General features: G+C 44.3%; 1 protein-coding gene across 5 annotated transcripts in view; it reads left to right on the forward strand.

Moving 5' to 3' along the window:
• Positions 1–6701, forward strand: part of auts2a (activator of transcription and developmental regulator AUTS2 a) — a 335293-nt gene that overhangs the window by 51244 nt on the left and 277348 nt on the right. The window lies entirely within an intron of this gene.

Here is a 6701-nt window from a genome sequence, read left to right on the forward strand (position 1 = left end):
ACCGAAACAATCTGCAAATTTCATTAAAATTGAATAAACTATCATCTTGTCTTTATTTTTAGTTAGCACCTTAAAAGCTTAAAGCTGTAAGCTAATGATAGTTATATAAGAGCAGATGCTGCTGGTGCAAGAAGCTGAAGTTTTACGTCCAATGGATGATGATCTGATTAGTCGACTAATCGCATAAATAATCAGTGACTAGTCGACTATCAAAATAATCGTTTGTGGCAGCCCTAGTGTTCAAATAAAGTACCACGCTCTGTGAACGAACAAAAATGCATCTACACAACAAGACACGCGGCATCCTTTCTGACCAGTAGATTAATGAGCCACAGGGAATTATAAAATATAGCACACCTTTAGCTTCTCTTCTTGTACTCTGCCCCCTGCTGTGCAGAAAGCCGTTAGCTTAAAGATAATTTCCATCTCCCTGGATGTTGCACTGAGACGTGGATTTCACAGAAAAAATGTGGTGAGAGGAAAAGATCCTGCGATGGAGTTTCTACTGATTGAATGGCCGTTATGTTGCAACATTTTATGTAGAGTCATAACTACAGCAACACAACCTACTGCGTCGGTGTCGAGATTTGCTCTCAGAAATGTCGGGGTCAAGGTCAAGGTCAAGGTAACTTTATTTATACCCAAAGGCAAGGTAAATTTGCTTTACAGAAAAATGACAGCATTTGGCATCCCATTTGGGGATTGCTGAAATTGCTTTCTCTGAAACCAGACTGCTTTTGGTACGTTTCTAGTTGTTCCCTGGAAGTGATCTCAGCAGTAGCAGCAATGCTCTCGGGGTGTCTGGGGTAACCGCTTTGTGGCAATTTCCACATTTAAAGATGACACTGACTGTTGTTTCCATCCGTTTGGCTGAACAACCAGTTAGATGTGCAAACCAGGAAGTGGCAACTGGGAAAGTAAAGATGCAGAAGCTGAACATAAATACACATCCATAAATGCAAACACGGCTTCATGACACTCATCTTTGATCCAGACGGATGTCAGTGTGAGCTGTTTCTGTCACATTTAACCTGAGAATGAATTTTGTGTCATTTCTATACAAAACGTAACACAAGTATGAAAAAAGAAACACGAATCTGTTTAACCTGCAACACAGTTTTTGTTTTTACAAAGTAAAACTTGAGTCTGTCCATCGTACGGTCAGACTCAACGCACAGACGCTCCACGGATCGGTTGTTAAGCCTAACGTGAGAACGCTTTACAAACATTCGGAGATGAACTCACACTCTTGCTTTACTTCTCTGGGATCGCTTGCTGGGACATGAAATGCTGGTTTGGCAGCACGCGGGCGGCTCCAGATGCTTTCAGTGTGAACTTCAGACCGTCGACAGGCCTCGCACACAACAGCCGCTCTATCACGTGACGCATACTGCACCGATGCATTTCTCCCCGATATCCGATCCAGTGCTTTAGGTCGGCATCGGACCGAAACTGTACATCCAATCGGTCCATCCCTAATTTTTATTGCACAAAAAGAGCACAGGTGTGTTACACTGCTAACTGTGGCAGCTCTTCACAAACATCTGCACAGCAGGTCCAAGCAAGCTCTCGCATCGCCAACACATTCAGGAGGTCACTAAAGAACCCAGAGCAGAACCTAGAACATCTAAAGAACTGATGGCCTTACTTGTCTCAGTTAAGGTCAGAGTTCAACAGTAAGAGAGAGACCAGGCGAAAATGGCATCCATGACGCTTTCAAGGTGAAAACCGCTGCTAACCAAAAACAGCACAAAAGCATCTGGATGAGTAAACTGGACTGACGAGACGAAAGCGGAACTTTCTGGAACGCTGTTATATCTGCATGAAACGAACAAAGCCTTTCATACAAAGTCTGTTTGTCTGCTTCAGGAACTGGATGATTTGTTGTAATTGATAGAACCACGAATCCTCTCTAATGTCAGTTTGTGGCCTTAACGAAAAAAACAACATGAAGTGGTTTTGAAGTGGCTCAGTCAAAGTCCGGACTGAAATCCAACTGAAATGCTTTCCTGCTCTTAAACCCTCCAGTGCAGCGTAGTTCAAACAGTTTTGCAAAGAAAAGTGGGCCAAAATTCCTCAGCAGGGGTGTGAAAGAAGTGAGCGCGTTGTTGCAGTTGGATATGGTTAAAGCAACGTTTGCAGCGAAGGGTGGAACAACCAATCATTGGGATGAGGGGGCAGGTAGGTTTGGAACGAGTAGTGTTACAAATTACTGGCTAGTATTTCAATAACAGAAAGCATTACTTTTAACAAAATGTGTAATAGATTACTTTGTTGAGTACTGACCCAACACTCCATGGGAAACCAGACCTCAGGGGTAACAAGAACAAACCATTTGCACTACAGTGACCTGGTTACCGTACAGCAGCCACATCCTGTAAGGTGTGTGGGAGTGACTTATTCAGACGTCTGGACTGAATGTTGGATGTTTGTGTGCGGATGTTTGTGTGCAGATGTTTGTGTGCAGATGTTTGGTGATGTGTCCTTCTATCTTGCTGCTCAGCTCCTACTTTCCTCTCGTGCGCCTGTAGTCTGTTGATTTGTGTAGGTGTAAGCAGCCATTTCAAACCTGTTTCCTGAGGAGAAAATGGTGTTTTCCAGGAGAAATGTGCAGATGGGGGCCAGGTCTGTGTGATAACCACCTCACATAAAGGAACCAAGATTCTAACTTGAGCATTAAAGAGAGGAAGAATCATCTGAAAGTGTGGTTGGTACATAAGTGCATGTAAACACACATTTTCTGGCTTCTTTTAAAGCAGACGAGCAGTTTAATAACCTGAGGAGCAGATGCTGTTTTTCCTAAAATCTGAAAATATAAATGATTTAAACTGAGGTTGGTAAGAGTTTTTCACACATTTCCTGAAGCCCAGTTGACTCGGTTATTTATGGACGCAGACTGTGGCGCACTGTGTGGTCACGTGTCCACAGCCTCTGAGTGTGATGTGAAGGACTGGACATTTCTCTCCCCCCTCTGCATCCTTGGATTGTTCCCTGGACTCTGTGGTGCTTTGATGGAATTCACAGATCTGTTTCAGTGGGTGTGGGTGTGGGCAGACGAGACGTGTGTGTGTTCTTTGTCGAACCCATTGTTCTCTCACCCTTGCTGTGCTGTACAGCTGTATGCTCTAAAACATGTACAAACGGACGGGGAACTCGATGCGCCAGCCTCTGTGAAACTGCAGAGGTTAGCTTGGGACAGAGCTGACAGCGAGCGAGAGTGTGCGTGCATCCTGTTATGTCTGACACACAGGGACGAGGTTTGTCTTCCTTTTTACTCCATGAAACAATCTGAGCGACTTGGCTTTCAAGTGTTTGTGTTCCAAGAACCTCCTACAAAGCATTTGTCTCCTTTCCAGTGTTTCTGCCTTCATAGACCTTTCACTGGCTTTGATCTTCACACGACAGGCTTGTAGTGTGTGTGTGTGTGTGTGTGTGTGTGTGTGTGTGTGTGTGTGTGTGTGTCTGCTTGAAAGGCTCCATCATTCATCTGTCTACAAATGTCTGGCTGCATACAAAACAGTTAGTGGATTTTGCACATTCTCAGTGCTGAGTAACAAATGACTTTGTTTTCTGTCACTGAATTTATAGAGCTGAGGAATGTGTAGTGAGGTTGGACGATGTGTCAAAATTTTCCAACTGACATCCGTCAGTCCGATAACTGACAGCAGGCGATATAATCACGCCTTTGATGGGCGGAGCAATGTTATCGTGCACTGACCGATTTGCCAAACATGGACGAACTGATTGTCACTGGGGGAGAAGGCGCAGATAGAAATGACTGTTAGCTCAGCGAGGAGGTCGTAGACGATCCGCTGGCTCGGTGGAAAATGTTTCCCACTGATGTCACACATGGCAGTCAAGAGTTTATTTGGAGGGAATATTTGACCTTCCTGTCTCGTTTCTTTCAGTACTAATGCAGCTACTTTTTGGATTATTTATTTATTTACTTATTTGAGATTCGCCGAATCGCACAAAAGACTCAACTTTACCTCAGAGATTTTTTTTTAATGTTTGCTGAAAGAGACATTTTGATTTTTGCGTATTTGTTGGTCGAGTGTGTCAGACAGATAAACAGATTATCGTTTTTACGTGGGACTCAGAGCCTGTAGTTGTTCCACCAGGTCGCCAGACTACAAACTCTCTACTTTTCAATTGTGTCTTAAAACCATCTGGTTTCATACCGTCGTCACGACTCCGTCTTGGTCTGTTGAGCTTTCATACTTGATTTTGTTTACCTGATGTTTTTATGTTGTCGTACTAATGTAAGGTGACTCTGAGGGTCTTTAAAGGCACCTATAAATAAAATGTATTAATATTACTATTATAACATGTCACTGAGCTGTTCCACGGTTTGCTGAGCGTCTCCTGCTGCCCACAGCGTTGCTTTGACTGACAGACACAGAAAACGAAACCACCACATGGTAAAAACAAAAAAGATTTGATCTGTTGTGTCGAAGCCCTGAAGTCTTCTTCCAGCCATCGTCGGACTTTGTGCAGTTCTGCTGAATCCTGCTTTCCTTCACACGTTCACCTATTTGAGTGTTTTTTTATTTTTCATGTTTCCTGTTTGAAGATTTTCTTATTCTGTTTTAACTCTGCTTCCTGAAACACAAGGTTGTTGTTGGCCTCACCATCATCGCGCACACACGGCGTCCTTGACCCGTCTTTAATGGCCGTGTGTCTGTCGTTCGCTACCTTCTCTCACTGTACCGCCTCCCCTTACCCGCTCTGACTTTCTCAGCGCACACGCAGGCAGTGACTTTGTGCAGCGGGTGTCTGACAGGTGACAGGTGGCACAGATTTCACCGAGACAGGGTGTCACTTCTGCAAAGTGCTGCCTCTCTCGGTTTGACGTATAGGTGAAATCGGCGGCCCGACAAGCCATTATTTATGCTCCCACAAAGCGTTGACATCATCAGCAGCATGCAATTGCTTTGATAATTTGATAACCTCTAACTGTTGTGGAGGCAAGTTTATCTCTGGCTGACACATTATAGCTCTTTCTCGTGTCAGTGTGCTGAAAGCTGTCATCCGTATTTAGCGGAGACCCGAGGGGAGCTTGACAGGCGGGTGAAAGGGGGCAGAATGGACTGTCATTGAGGTCACAGAGCCCTGGCATATTTTGGTTGCGCAGTCCATCTCCCCTGGGGACCCCCATGCCACAAAGAGACAGGAGTGCTGCAGGGCAACCTTGGGTGTGCGACCGCAACAGAGTGGCAGGTCCTTAAAATGTGTCAGATTCCTCTGTGAGGTTATGAATTTGCAGAAGCAGAGGCATAACCCTCAGGAAATTGGTCATAAAACTGGATGCAACACATATTTCCTGCCTCCTGAAAAACACACTACAGGCCTGTAGTGTGTTTTTCAGGAGTTTCTTCGAAGTTGTAAAAGCTGTCATTTGCTTGGTGCTGCTCAGCTTCTGGATCCATTCAGCCCATGAACATTAGTGCTTTGAGCTAAATCAAGCAATCATGCAGGTGGAGCTAGCAGCTCTAAATACTGAGTGCAGCTCAAGCTAGGAGATGACTGCGTGTTTTTGTGTTTAGTTACATAAGGCAAGCTTACGAGTGTATATCAGTGCATGCTTGCTCTGCTGTGCATTAAATAGATTTGTCTAAGAATGCGATAGATGATGCTGCACAGACAGATGATGAATGTAGGACAACAAAGAGTCAACAATCACTAAGTTCCATCACTTGGTCTGTAAATGATGCTGCAATGAATCCTTTGCTAAGAGAAATCTCCACGTTTGTGAAAATGTTGTTAGGGTTGCCATACTGGACTTTATTAAACAGCTTCATGTTAGCGCAGCATCACTGGGTGCCTGATCCTTGCCCTTCATACGCTCCTCTCTGGGTGTTTCTGGCCTCAGACCGTGTGCCGTCTGTGTAGATAAAAATATAAAACGCTTTCCTGACTCTGCACAACCCGTGAAAAGTACTCTGGCTGATTAATGGCAGGCACAGTGCTGCTTATAATAAAGCACCACAGGAGTGGCATATGGATGTATTTCTCACTGTGTAATATTCCATTAACAAACTATTTGAAATGACTGTTTTTTTCCTGCCTGTTGTCTGATCGTTTAAAATCCGCACGCTTAACACGAGTGCTGCAGTTTGTCGAGGTTTTCATCTGTCGCTTCAGTCTGGCTTCTTCTTCAAGCAGCGCTGAGTTTGATTTTGTTTTAATGAATGCTTAACAGTGTGAAATGGATTAAGCACTTAATTGTGGCGTATACTTTCTTTTCCTAAGACAGACGTATCAATCTCTGCATCTCGTGCTCTGGTAATTGCATTCTGTTGGATTGTGATGATGAAGGAAAAATGGCTGAGCCTGAACACACTCCCCCCTGGGACTGCAGCACCGTTGCTGCCTGAGATAACATAATTATACAGACTGTTAACTAATGTTCACAGGTGCTAACCTTAGCAGCGGCTCGCTGATTTATTTCTGTTGACAGAACGTCTGTTGTTGAGCCATCCTGGGTGGGCTGAGCGAGCATTAGAACAGACCAGTGAGCAGCTTTCACGTGAGCTTTATTCAACCTCACCAAACATTTCTGTTCCAGCTGATGTTGTGAAAGTGCACCACAATTTGTGTGCACGGTTGACTCAATCATATGTGCCTGAAGCCCTTAAACCACCTCTAATGACAAAAGCTGCTATAGCTGCTTCCACTTGGTGGGTATCATTTGGTGATAA

The sequence above is a fragment of the Pundamilia nyererei genome, unplaced genomic scaffold, assembly GCF_000239375.1.
Source record: "Pundamilia nyererei isolate P.nyererei 1_Seehausen unplaced genomic scaffold, PunNye1.0 scaffold00099, whole genome shotgun sequence".
In the NCBI taxonomy this organism is placed as follows: Eukaryota; Metazoa; Chordata; class Actinopteri; order Cichliformes; family Cichlidae; genus Pundamilia; species Pundamilia nyererei.